Below are 14,189 nucleotides of genomic sequence, written 5' to 3'. Positions count from 1 at the left end.
TGCCTCATGTTCTTGAGTTCCACAACCAGAAGTTCCATTTTTGTGCCCCTTTCTGCTCCCTCCTCATGCCCCACTCAGAGTGGTTGTCCTTGGTCAGAGAGAATCCAGGGTTCAGAGGCACGTCTGTGTGAGTCCACCTCCAACCTGGAGAAGAAGGCACCTTCCTTGCTCTGATATCTGAGCACTTGCTTTGGCTGGCTGCCCCACCAGCCGCTTCTCCTTTCTGCTGGCCTCCCAGCCAGATGCTGTTCCTCTTTGCTGGCCATCCCACCAGCTGCTGCTCCAATCTGCTGTGTGTCCAGCCAGCCACTCATTCGCCAACTGACTATCAGTCACCTTCTGTTACCACCTGCCTCTGCTGTGACCGCTGCACATCAGTCTCTTAGTAATTTTCAGCTCTTTGCAGGCTGGGGAGAAACACTAACCCACCACAACTGATTTTAACTCTAATTCAGCATTTAAAATAACAGAGGCTCCTAACGAAGCCTATTTAGCTCTTTCTTTAAACAGTGGGGAAGAACAAGTTAAACCAGTCTGACGAGAACCCATAGGGAGAGTCCACACCTCCTGACTGAGACACCTGTGCCCACCCCTCTTACTTTCACAGGGCTCTGGCATTCAAACCTCTTAACAAGGGCCTTTCACCTGTGGGTGACCCCCTCATTTGGGACCGGTTAAGCACAGTTCTGCTCCCCTTTATTCATACAATAATGACAACATTGGTAACAGCATTTCACTACTCTTGCATTCAGTACTAAAGTGATTTGTAACCCAACAGCAGCCAAAGTTGATTAATTTGAGCAACACACCACTCTATATGCTAAGCAGAGTAGGTGCGTTCAAGTAAATACAGTTTGCTCTTGAAGTCCCTACCCATCCCAGCTAGCTGTCCGGGAAGAATTCATTCAGACCCTGCTTACATTAAGAAATGTAAAATAATTAGTTTATGATGAAGACAGAACCTAAGAACTAGAGAGACAGGGCCAGATCCTGAAACTCTTACAAATATAGTCTTTGGGCTAGTTCCATGGATTGTTCTCCTCAGTTCTCCCAGCCAGTTCTGTGGGTTGGTGCAGAGGGGTCTGAGATATGGCCTTGCCTATTCCCTACTCCTTCCTGTAGGACATTGTTCACACAAAGGGGTAAATAAGGAAAAGGTCCCCCTTCTGTCCCAAGTGGAAGGCCTACAATGGCTGGAGCCTCTGACACCCCATGCAGTGGATTGGTTAGGTCCTTTTGTGCCCCCACTCCTATGGACTCATGTAAAGACCAATTACAACATAGCTCTTAAAGGGATTGCAGCCTAAAAAAAGCTTTATCTGGCAGAACTCTGAGAGGATAATGCCAACCAGTGGGATGAAAGGAAGCTATAGTACAATACACTGAAGTTCTAGCTGGAGAAACACAACTATGTCCTAGTTAAATACAGAGTCTTGGTCCACCTCCAAGAAGTGGAAGACTTGTTAGGGGGATCTCTAGTCTAGGACTAGAAAACCCTGGGCTGCTTGCTCTGGGTGGCAGCTTCCAGGCATATAGAGTTGCCAAGTGTGGGAGGTGAGAATGTTATGTGCCCAATCTCTCCTCTTCCTTAACAGCTGTGCAGTTTCTTACCCTGGAGCTGGAAGACTTGGATTTTGTTTTCCCTTCTCCTGCAGGCTGACCTTTTCCACTAGATAAATCTCTGAGAACTTAAAAAAGAGATAGGGAGAAAAAAACCCACATGCAAATGGACTAAGTTAGAACTGCATGTCCCATCTGCTTAGTTCATTTTTAGAATACGGTTTTCATACCTTGTACTTTTAAAAATTGTTGTTCTATAATGCAACATTGTAACATTGGCCAGCTCAGTGCTATAGACAAACTAAATGAACTATCTTGAGAATAGGAAAGCTAAAATTTTAACAGGTAAAGGAAACAACTTTAATTCTGCTAGAAAGGTCTTTTTGTTTCAGTGTTTGAATGATGCTGATAATAAATAATCATAGAACTGTAGGACCGGAAGGGACCTGAAGAGGTCATCTAGTCCACGCGTCTGTGCTGAGATATGATTAAGTATATCTAGGGCAGGGTCGGCAACCTGCAGCATGCATGCCAAAAGCGGCACATGAGCTGATTTTTAGTGGCACTCTGCTGCCAGCTGGGTCCCGGCCTCCCTCAGCCCACTGCTGGCCTAGATGGACGGAACCCTGGACTGGCAGCGGGCTGAGCGGGGTGGCAGCCGGGACTCCGGCTGGCAGGTGCCAGCAGGCGGAACCCCAGACCAACAGCAGGCTGCACGGCTCGGCCTGCTGACGGCCTGGGGTCCTGGCCGCCGTCCCTGCTCAGCCCACTGCCAGTCTGGGGTTCTGGCCACTGGCCCCTGTCAATGTAAAATGTATTACTGGCACACAAAACCTTAAATTACAGTAAATAAATGAAGTCTTGGCATACCACTTCTCAAAGGTTACCGACCCCTGATCTAGAGAGCTGTTCATTACTATACCGTTGCTGAGGCTTGCCACAGAGGTAGGTAGGTGCACTGGACACTATATATAGTTTTGCTGTCCAGTTTATAATTTAACAATCAGTTAATAAAATTTGTTCATCATAGGGGGATTCATGCCTGATTACAGGTATTGTGTAAAGGATTGTTACTGTTATTTCAAATTAATTCATACATTACTTATACAGTAGCAGCCATTCTAGTGGATAGCTAGCTGGATTATTAATTATACATTTCAAATTCTGATGTTAATCATGTCAAGCTAATTTGGCTGAAAGTTGGAATATAGTTTGTTACCTTAATGGGACTATCTCAGAACAACTTCTATTGTTTTAGCCACAATGAGGTTTTTCGTTAGTTCCCTTGACAGAGCAGCTGCCTCTGGGAAAGGATCTCATCTTGAGTGTTAAGTGAAATGGTGTGCACTTGCACTGAATGAAATCAGGTTCTGGCTTAATATATTCAATGATTGGCATTGTGAGTAAGAGAGGCTCCTTCATGAAGTCCTGGATAGGGCAGGATAGAAGGTAAAATAATCTCCCAGCTGAGGAAAAGATTCAATACAGCTAGCAGGCCCTTATATCAATATTAGATGTTGTGTACTACTTTTTCTTTCTGAGGCCCCCACAACATGCTGACAGTCCACCTGTACCACAATAACTGGCTTTCTGCATATAAAAGCCAGGGCTAGTGTTAGGGGGTAGCAAGCACGGCAGTTGCCTGGGGCCTCATTCCACAGGGGCCCCCAGGAAGCTACATTGCCCAGGCTTCAGCTTCAGCCCCAGTCCCGGGTGGCAGGCCTCAGGAACCTGGGCTTCAACCCTCCGGTGGGACTTCGGCTTTCTGCCCTGGGCCCCAGCGAGTCTAATGCTGGCTCTGCTTGGAGGGCCCCCAGAAACCTGCTTGGGGCCCCTAGGGGGCCCTGGATCCCTGGTTGAGAACTACTTGTGTAGTGTACACAATTGGACTGAATTAAAGATGGTGTTGTAGTGCTAATTTCAGAATTTCTTTTTGTTATGGGTTTTTGAGTATCAAACATCAAATATTTTAGTGACTTGTTTTATCTAACAATAGTAAATTTTCTTAATAAACTAAGGAATCAGTCAAAATTAGCCTTTGGTATTTGAGATAGATAGTTTATGCCGATATTAAAGCATATTTTTATACAAAAGCTTACTATGTTTGATTACAAACAATTCCCTAAATGTGTTTATGATGAGTCTCAGTGACTTTTCTGGGGAGTGGAATTTCAGTGAGTGTTTTTCACATGAAAGTCACAGGATTCTCAGCACTAGTGTTACCATCACTGTGTGAGAAAAATAGGTGCATGGTCATGTGATAACTTCAAAACTGTAAGATTCTCAAACTTCAGTAATAGAGCTGAGAAGCTATTGTGCTTTTAATTCTTCAGCCAGAGCCAATTATTTGTAGCAGGTATAACGAACTAATCAAGCAAACTAATTTTGGCCTGGGGACTATAAAGGTCTTTATGCAAATACTGAGCTGTATTGTGTATATATATATATATATACACACACACATGCACAATCTCATCCTTTCAATATCTCTGTTAATGCTAACAGACCTGCAGTCAGGATCAGTATAAAGAATCAATTCAGTAGCAAATGGAACCCCTGCGTACATCTTTGACAGTTTAACACAATCTTAGTGCTTTGAACCACATAAGTATATATTTCCTGCCCATTCATTTCTTGGACTCCTTAATGCTTTTGTTTAGCTAGAATCATTTTCATAGTCCAGTTTATAACTTAGCATAAAAATAAATGGTTTCCTTAAAACATACAAGCTGTAATCCACATCATCGATGAAGAGATGAGTTATACTTGAGCTGCATTTCATTCGCTAAAAAAAGGTCTCTGGAACCACTGAGCTCCGTGTATGTGGGTTGAAGTTATATCTGAGTATTGACATGCTAGGCAATTTTAAATCAAAACAAGATGAAGTTTAGTAAATTTGAGTTTAAATTTCTCTTCTTCTGCGTAGAATATTACAAATTAATTCATACATTTTTTGTGAAAAATCTGTATTAATTCCAGCTTCAATAAAATAATATGATACAAACACTTTCTCTTAGGGAATTCCAATAAGAAACAGCTTTCCGGTCACTTCTTGCTCTGTAGTTGTCAGCATGAAATACAATGAAAGGAAGTGCAAGGTCCAGATTTTTCATACTCAGGAGCAATTTTTGTGCCTGATACAGAGTAAAAAAATAAGCCATAGGCTTGTGTAGCACAGATATTCTACTAAGATAAAAAGCAATGTTGCTGAGCAAGCAGCAGTTCTCTGAATGTTACTGTGACAAGATTCAGACAGATGATGGAGGGCTGAAAGGGTCAAGACAAAAACAGACTCACTTGTCTTTGGCCATTTTAATGCTTAACTTTTGCCTTTTTTCAGAAAGGGTAACAGGGAAAGCTAAACACTGCAAATTTTGCAGTTGATGAACTGGCAAGTATTTTTATTATTGTTTTTCACGTGTTGATAAAATTATCGTACTAGTTTATTGTAATTCTTAGTTTGTAAACTTGTAGCTTGTAAGCTATACAGGACAGGGACAACATCTCTTTGTGTATTTGTGAGGTCTGAGCTTTTTAAAGTTACCACAATGCAGATCATAAATAATAGTAATTTGTGCACACTTAACCCTCCTAAAGAGCTTCAAACTGATTGAGGGATCTCATCAGTGGTTGGAGCAGTAGGTTCTCCTAGTTTCTACTGTCATTCTGGCCATTGTGAAATCTTTAAAAGTGAATTGGGCCCAGACGTTCAAAAGTCCTCAGCATGCAGTAGCTCCTATTCAGACACCTAAATAGGTGGCCAGGTTTTCAAAAGAACTCAGTGCCCAGCAAGTTTTCAGTAGGAGCTACTGGAACAGAGCATTTCTGAAAATCCAGCCTTTAATGTCTCTGTGCCTCAGTTAATCTATCTGTAAAATGGGTATGTTGATACTCACATATCACACAGGAGTACTATGTAATTAATGAGTTATGTTTGTCCTTTGATAATGAACACTGATAAATATGTTCTCTTGCTTAAGTGCTGAGATTCAGCTAGGTAACTGACATAAACAGTAATAAGAATTAGACAAATAATTCCCAACATGTCTTCAAGAGAACAGACTCTTCTATATAGCCCACATATCATCTTATGCCCAGAGTTTGACAGGAACATGCAGAAACCTCTTTGAGCTCTCCCTGGAATACAATAAGAAGGAACATAAAAGGAATATGTGATGCAGTAACCACTGAGGGAAACTGAGGGAACACAAATGAGGCAAAATTGTACATCGTGTCAATGCTTTTATTAGGTTTTAGAGTCTTTCACCTCTAGTTCACCGGTTTGAATTTAGCCTGTTTTACTGACACTCAAAAGTCATGACCATTTGACCCCTATTAAATGACAAGCTGGTTTCACTTCAATTTCCAGTGGACAGGTGTCCACATAATGAAAGTCATCATTACAATTGGCACCTTTGTTTTCAGTCTTAACAGAGAGACCAAGATTCAGTGGTGATGGCGACAGAATTAACCTCTCAATCTTATAGGTGATCTCTCTAGGTCAGAGTTGAGGCACTTTGTAGAGTGATGTGGGGAAGCTTGCACTGTTACTGCCTTTTCTGTACTTATTTAATGGATAAACAGAGGAATTTAGTACACAATGATGTCAGTCTAGGACTGTTTTGAATGCTGCTTTTTTACATGTATTAACTGATTTGCTATTTTAATTTTAACATTTTTAAATGTAAAGCCATGTTTTACAATCTTTCTAAAAAAGCAAAGTGCATTTTACTGTTTTTCATTTTGCCTTGTAAAATATTTCTTTAGAATTCATAGAAACTTCATCACACTCCATCACTCTGTTTAGTTGTGCCTTTTAGATGAGCACATTTTTCTGTATCCGAGTGCATTACTAACAAGCCACAGGTCAGCACCAGATGGGCAGGTGAAAATGTGATTCTGAGGTGTGTGATGATGGTTCTGTATCCATAATACATTCATCCCAAGGTTCACTTGTGCATCTGTTATGTATGTAGTTTTTCTTTTTTTATTAGTACCCTTTAGAGATATTTAGGCAGGTGATTTTCTACAACTAAAAGACTATAAAAGAGGAGAAAGCAAACAGGGGCACTTTAGGGTGGCACCACGAAGAGAGTGAGATATGCACATTGCTAGTAAATGTCTCTGTCTCATAACATTCAGAAGAATATGACAGTATAATTATTCTCTTTAGTCCATTTTGGATTGATATTTGTTTGCATATTAATACTGATTACTAAGTCTTGTTTTTATCGGTTATAGCTAAACTAGCTGTTGCTGTATGTAGAAAGACATAAGGTGGGGAGCACGACCTTGCTTTCTCACTAGTTTACAAAAGACTGAGAGGGCTGGCAAACCCAGATGCAATCCAGGTGTTTGAATTCTCTAAATATTCATCTGTGCCTAAACTTTCAAATGTCATGGGTGTGGAAAGGACATTTAACTCCTCAAACCAGATACTGTTCAGGTTTTTAAACAGAAATATTTTTGATTTAAACTGTTCCCAACCAGCAGTTTTATGTAAGTTTCCTTTTTGTTATTTTCCTATATCTGTTGTTTTTCTAGTATTACAAAAAAAAACAAGTTTTCAAAATCTTTGGTGCTCCCTTTGTTCAGTGCCATTGCAAAAGGGGTTTCATGCAATTGAAATCATTTTCATTGAAAAACAGGAAGATTATATATGCAAATTCTTTATTGAAAATAGAAAAAAGCAGTAAGGTATCCTTGGTTAACTTTTAAGTTATTTAAAAGTAGCCTGTTGGAGATTGAATATTTCTATGTTTCACTAGAGCCTTTAAATATAAAAGAGATATGAGACTATATCTGACACCATCAGGCATATTATATTAAAATTTATGAACAACTTCATCAAAAACCACTTTCCCTCTCCTGCATAGAGACAGATTTGTTCTGACATAAACGTTACATGGCTGGTTGCAGCCTCAGATTAATGCGAAGACCCTGGCGATTCCTTTTAGACGTTATTTTATGAAATAATACCTGTCAGCTGCTGCCTGATCCCAGAAAAGGGGGCAGGTTTTCCAGGTCATCCTGCCATCTGTCAACTAAAGCTCATCTGTCCCTCCATATTACCACCTGATCTGTGCTAACAGGCCTCACAGGGAGGCCTGCTTCATTGGCCCAGTGGGAGCCAGGCAAAGAGACTATGTGAGGACATCACCTGTGATTCCGAGATTTAATTATCACTGAAGTGATGAAGATGTGCACACAGATTGAAATGCTTTTGAATAAATTCATGGCTCCAGATAGGCTTCTCCCTCCCTCTTCCCCCGAGTTTGCTTTACCAGTTCCAACAAAAGCCTTCTGATTCCATCCTATTTGGGTTCTACTAAAAGCACTGTAAAAAAATCCAAATTGGTGTGTTTAATAATCAAAGTCAATGTAAATGTGTCTACAACTGGGGTGCATACACTCTCAGGAAAATTACCTCTGTCTCATACATGGCCTTTTACAGAAAACATTATTATTTTCTGTAAAGGTTCCTTGTTAGCAAATTCCTAAGCTGTGTTGATTGTTACTAGCTGAAAAATCAGTTTTCATTGTCATTCCAGCCTTTTACCTATGGTTTTACACACAGCCTATGTTAGCAGTAGTGCAGAGTTACCTGGAATATCCTGTGGAGAGTTAATATGAGGGTTCATAGTAGTGTTAGAAGTGCTACAGAATGTAAGAGGTAAAGGAGGGCATAGAAATCCACTGAAAATCCCAATGACTGTGGGCTCTCTCTCTCTCTCCCTGAATCAATACACTGTACAAAAGTTATTACAGGTCTAGGCCTTTTTGCTTCAAAGCTGCTTAGGCAGTATGTGGCATTAATTCCCTCCTGTACAAAAATGTAGTTGATAATCACCAGGCTGAAGAAAGGATTTAGGACTAGAACAGCAGATTTCCTCACAGATTACAGACTAAAACCTAGTTTCTTGGGATAAATCAGGATAATTAACTGCAGTGAAATATGTTACCCTTGTTGATTCATACCCTTCTGATACTTTTGTTAGGTGCAACTGCAGAGAAACATTTATGCCATTATGTGAGGGAAGATCTTATTTCCTTCTAGTGCCATAGCCTGCTACGTTTCACAAAACAGATTTCTTTATCTTGGTTGTCAAGTGTGTGCCTTCAGTTTCACAGTAAATTACAGTATCGGGCAAACATTCAGCAGGTATTGAAACCTTTAGTCTTGTGGCTGCAACTATAAAGGCATAAATGAAAATGGTAAGTTAGCCACATAGAGACCACCCTTGCTACAAAAATGTATTTGACAGTCAATACTCTCCTAGAGTTGGCTGTGTTCACCTATAATTCCAGTGCTGTGTGGGCAACATTCTTATTAGAAACCACATAAGCATTGTATTAAATTAATTGTTTAAAAAATCTTTTTAGTTATGGATCCAGGACTTGTTTTTGCCAGTATGTTCCTGTCACTAAAATCTTGTTCTTATGTTACTTCATGTTGGGAATAAATGAGAATGCTGAATTTCTCTTTACATTCAATCCAAAACCAGCAAGCAGATTCCTGGAGTGAATGTGTGATCTTTCCTTTTTTTTTTTTTTTTTTACATTAGTGACAGGACTGTGTTAGGACTCAGTTTAGAAAGAATCCCCAGTTAACTGAAACCAGATCTTTGAACAATCCGTTCAAAGATCTTTAAAGAATAGAATAAAGTGTGGTATGATGTAGTGATCGGAGCACAGAACTGGGAGCCAGGATCTCCTTTGTCCTAATCTTGGCTCTGCCACTGACTCATTTGACCTGGGGCAAATAGTTTAGGATTGGATTGTGGCTGACCCCTGTATGGTCACACAAACATAAAGGGGTGCAAAGCGCTTCACTGATCATAGAGGGACCAGTCAAAAATATAGTTCTTGTGCTCTTCTGAGTTCAGGGACTGTTCCTGAATAACTTCCTCAAGGGACAAGGATCAGGTGGGGTCATTGCCTCATTCAACTCTTATCTGCCAGAAAAAAACTGGCCAGCCACAGAAGGGACTGCATGTGTAACTCCCATAGGTGTCGTGCAGCAGCCATGGTTTCCCTGCAGTGCTGGAGTTCTCCCATCATGCTAGGCTGTGGCTTAATGCCACAGTTTAGATCATATCAGCCTCAGTTTCCTCAGCTGTGAAATGGTGTTAATAATACTTATCTACCTCCCATGGATGCTGTGAGGATTAGTCAGTGTTTATCTAGAGCCCTGAAGATGAAAAGCAATTTATATCCATTTCAAAGGGAGAAGAGTTACAGCATATTGTGAAATCTTATGCGCAGTTGAAATGTGCTTTGGAAAGACAACTTTTCATTGTTGTCGTTCAAGAGGTTGCCTCCTGTTTTCCGGGAGATGGTGTAGATATTTATGAAGCTGCCATTTTGATCTAATCCCAAAGTAAAGTTCACATACCAACACAGAAAATGTACTTGCCCGGAACTCCAGATGTCTTTGTGTCAACCAATCCTCTGTTCCCCACAGAGATAGCATTCTATTGATGCCTTTTTATTTGCAGTAGTAAGGAGGATTTATTTATTTATTTATTTATTTTTGACTATATTAATTTTAAAATAATGGAGCTATAATATGGGACCTTTTAGTTTTGCACTTATTTACTTCAAAACAAATGGAGAAAGCCAGTTTGTTTATTTCCAACAAACTGATATTTGATTATAAAATAATGTGGAATTTGAAGCTCACAATATGTTTTAACATGTATACTTAAAGAAGTGTTTTTTGGTGTCAGGGTAGAGATGGGATAAGCAGTGGCAATCTGGGTTCTGGAGTTTCTTGTGTTTAGGTCTGAATACTAATTTAGATTAGTACACAAATGTTATGCTTGGTGGTTTTACTTGCTCACATCTCAAAACCACAACATACTGCTCTTCAGCATCTGCTTTTACAAACCCAGGGACATAATATTAAGGTTGTTGGAGGTCATAGTTAAGGTTCCTTGACATCTGCCTTTGTTCTATTTGGTGTTAGCCATGCCTAACAGATGTCTGGGTCATAAGAACTAAAAATTGTCAATCTTAGCATGTTTATCATAAAAAATAACAGAAAAGTCTGCAGTGAATCATAGGCATGCCAGGATAGAGGAGAATGATAGAGAGTCCCTTTGATAGCTCCCTGATCTTTTTCTCTGGTTGTTTGTTTGTGTGTCATTGCTTTTGTGTGTGGTGGTGGTGGTGGGAGGGCTTCCATAAACTTCTGTGCTGATCCTCTCCTATCTGCATGTGTTTCCTGAACCAACTGTCTTTTCGGTGCCTATTGGGCTCCTTTACTCTGTTGATTGTCAGTTCACAGCTATTATCAGATTGACTGATTACAGCTTGCACATTGATTTGCTTTCACCTTATTGATTGTCATTTACCTGTTTGTTGATCTGTTTTACCTTGTTGAGTTACTATACTGAAAGAAATACTGTCTTCCATTGCATTGGATATATTGTATATTGATCTGCTGTTGCCGTATTGATTGACATCTTTCTATACATTGTTTTGCCAAAACAGTTCCACCAAATTACTGATCTTATTACTATATTGAGTGCCATCTATTTGCTTATTGATTTAATTCTATCATATTATTTTTTATTTATCTTTGTAATTCACCTACTGTTACTGTGTTGATTGCTATATTTCTATTTGCCTTAAGACTGACTCCTATTGCTTTGATTGTTTCATGTTTTCTTTCACCCCATTTTAACTGCTGAATATTTATTCATCTCAGTTTTTCTCCTCTCCTCCCACCTGCCTCTTACCCATTTCTTTCCCTCTCTTATGCTTGTACTTTTTGCGTTTGTTTTACCTTCCCATTTGCATTTTAGGAAATACTCAGATGCACTGGTGATGAGTGCATACTGCGTAGAAAACTGGACAAATAGAAGGACCTTCCTTGCCAATATACATGCAGTGCTCGCTTTCACTTCCTTCTTTTTCTCTCCATCCCTGCAGCTGGTGGCACCCTTCCTAATCGAATCCCCCTCTTCACTACCACAATGTTCTTTATTCTTTTCCTTGTGCCAATCTAACATCTTCTTAAGCCCTCATTTTACTTGATCTATCTACTCGTTTAATTCCACTGATTATCCCTCCACCCCCTTTTCCCCTAAATTCCCATCATTGTGTACTCTACTGGTTCTAATGTTCTACAACTAACTATGTCTTCATTTTCTTTTCTATGGATTCCTCTTCCTCTGCTTTACCTCTTTGTTAGAATCCCTCTGGGCTTTATGCTGGTGTACCCTTTCTATCTCCTCCCTAGTAATCTCATTTGTTAACATGTGTTGGGAAATCATTTCAAGTTTCCCAAATTTGTCTTTTCAGCCTCCCACTTTCATCCCTGTCTTTCTGATTTCCCTTCTTGGATGTCTCAGTATCACTTCAAGCTGAAAATATCTAAAACTGGTCTTCCTGGTTTCCCCATAAACCTTCTTGTGTCATTGCTGTTGTCCACCCCAGTGGTGGCTCACATAGACTGCAAAAACTGTGGTTGGAGGGGGCAATAGGTTGGGAAGAAACCATCAGAAGACACAGTTATGCCAGTAGAAATTTGCCCCTGCAGCTGGTCACTCCAATACTGGAGGTCGAGCAAGGCATGTTGCAGAGCAGCCCAGGCACTGCTATACTTTCAGCAAATGGAAAAGGGAGGCAATGAGATGAGCGGCTCTGGCAACTTTTGGGATGAGAAGTAGCAGGGACTAGAACACTTCAGACACTTAATTTTTTTAGAATGGGAGGGAAGATGAAGCTGAGTGGTTGGAGCTGCTACACACATTACAGGACAGGTAGAGGGAGCTGTAAATAAGGTGCCTCCAAGGCTACATCTACACTGCAGCACTTAGAGCACTGCAGCTGTGCCTCTGTAGCGTTTGTGGTGGAGACACTCTAAGCCGACAGAGGTGAGCTCTCCTGTCGGTTTAATAACTCCTGCCTCCATGACAGGCAGTAGCTATGTCTGTGGAAGAAGCTTTCTCACCGACATAGCACTATCTGCACCTAGGCCTGGTCTACACTAAGCGTTTAAACCGAATTTAGCAGCTTTAAACCGATTTAACCCTGCACCCGTCTGCACAACGAGGCCCTTTATATCAATATAAAGGGCTCTTTAAACCGGTTTCTGTACTCCTCCCCGACGACAGGAGGAGGATAAGCGCTGAAATCGGTATTGCCATGTCAAATTAGGGTTTGTACGGCCGCAAATCGACGGTATTGGCCTCTGGGCGGTATCCCACAGTGCACCACTGTGACCACTCTGGAAAGCAATCTGAACTCGGATGCACTGGCCAGGTAGACAGGAAAAGCCCCGCGAACTCTGATTTCATTTCCTGCTTGCCTAGCGTGGAGCTCTGATCAGCACAGAGTGGCGATGGCGTCCCAAATCCAAAAGAGCTCCAGCATGGACTGTATGGATGATACTGGTTCTGATTCACTGTATAGGGAGACAAATCTGTCCTATCAGAGCTCCGTTACAGAAGATGAATGCAAAGCATTTGAAAAAATCTCCAGGCTATGATAGACACAGACCACCAGCACAGTGGTGTCTGAACAAACCGTATGGAAAGCCAAGATCAAATGGGACGCTCATGGAGGGAGGGAGGGAGATGAGGATTCGAGCTATCCCACAGTTCCCGCAGTCTCCGAAAAGCATTGTGCATTTCTGGCTGAGCTCCCATGCCTGAAGGGTCAAAAACATTTTCCGCGTGGTGTATTCGGGTATATGTCGTCAATTTACACTTCTTCTCCCCACCCCGATAAGAAAGGAAAAACGTTTCTCGCCTTTTTTCATGTCACCTATGTGTACTGCATGTGCTGGTAGATCGGGTGCATGCCAGCGCTGAACACCAGCATCCCCTTCCCGGGTGGCAGACTGTACATATGACTGCTATCCATCGTCATCATCAGCCTGTGAGTGCTCCTCGGCCACCTGTGGTGAAGTTGGCCGGCGGGCGCCTCTCGGGTAAAAATGGGAATGACTCCTGGTCATTCTCAGTAGATGGTACAGAACAGCTGGTAACATCTTCATCATAGCAACTTGGGCTGAGCTCCTATCAGCCCCCCTCCCCCCTTCAGTGGTCTAAAGAAAAGATTCTGTACTGCCTGGACTATCATTGTAGCAGGAAGCTGGGCTCCTCTCCCCCTCCACCCTTTATGTCCTGCCTGGACTATCATAACGGCTGGAGGCTTGCCTCCCCCACTCATGTTTATCTCACTAAAAATCCAGTGTTTCTGTATTCCTTTCAATCCTTTATTTACTTCATCCACAAATGGGGGACACTGCCATTAGTCCCAGGAGGTTGGGTGAGAGGGAAGCAACGGTGAGGTTGTGCAGGGCTGCACCCTCTAGAATGCATGCAGTCATCATTTCTGTGGATCTCTGGTGATCTGACACAGAGTGGCTGTGTTTCTCTGGGTTCTCTAGTACACTTGCCCCATATTCTAGGCGACTGACTCTATTTTTAGACAAAACATAAAGAAGGGAATGACCCGGGAAGTCATTCCCACTTTTGCCCATGCCCCCGCGCCGACCTCAGCAAGCCAGCCAGGTGCACCATGACAGCAGCAGATGGTACAGAGATGACTGATAACCGTACATTCATCGCCAATTTACCAATGATTATGGCAGACGGGTGCAATAGGATGATAAC

The 14,189-nt window shown here is 41.5% G+C and overlaps 1 protein-coding gene across 2 annotated transcripts in view; it reads left to right on the top strand.

The window, feature by feature from the left end:
- ARHGAP15 (Rho GTPase activating protein 15) overlaps positions 1–14,189 on the top strand; it is a 467,195-nt gene that overhangs the window by 215,388 nt on the left and 237,618 nt on the right. The window lies entirely within an intron of this gene.

This window comes from Chelonoidis abingdonii, chromosome 10, assembly GCF_003597395.2.
Source record: "Chelonoidis abingdonii isolate Lonesome George chromosome 10, CheloAbing_2.0, whole genome shotgun sequence".
NCBI classification, from domain to species: domain Eukaryota; kingdom Metazoa; phylum Chordata; order Testudines; family Testudinidae; genus Chelonoidis; species Chelonoidis abingdonii.
Note: the sequence above shows the minus strand (reverse complement) of the source record. Positions and strands in the feature narration are given on the sequence as shown.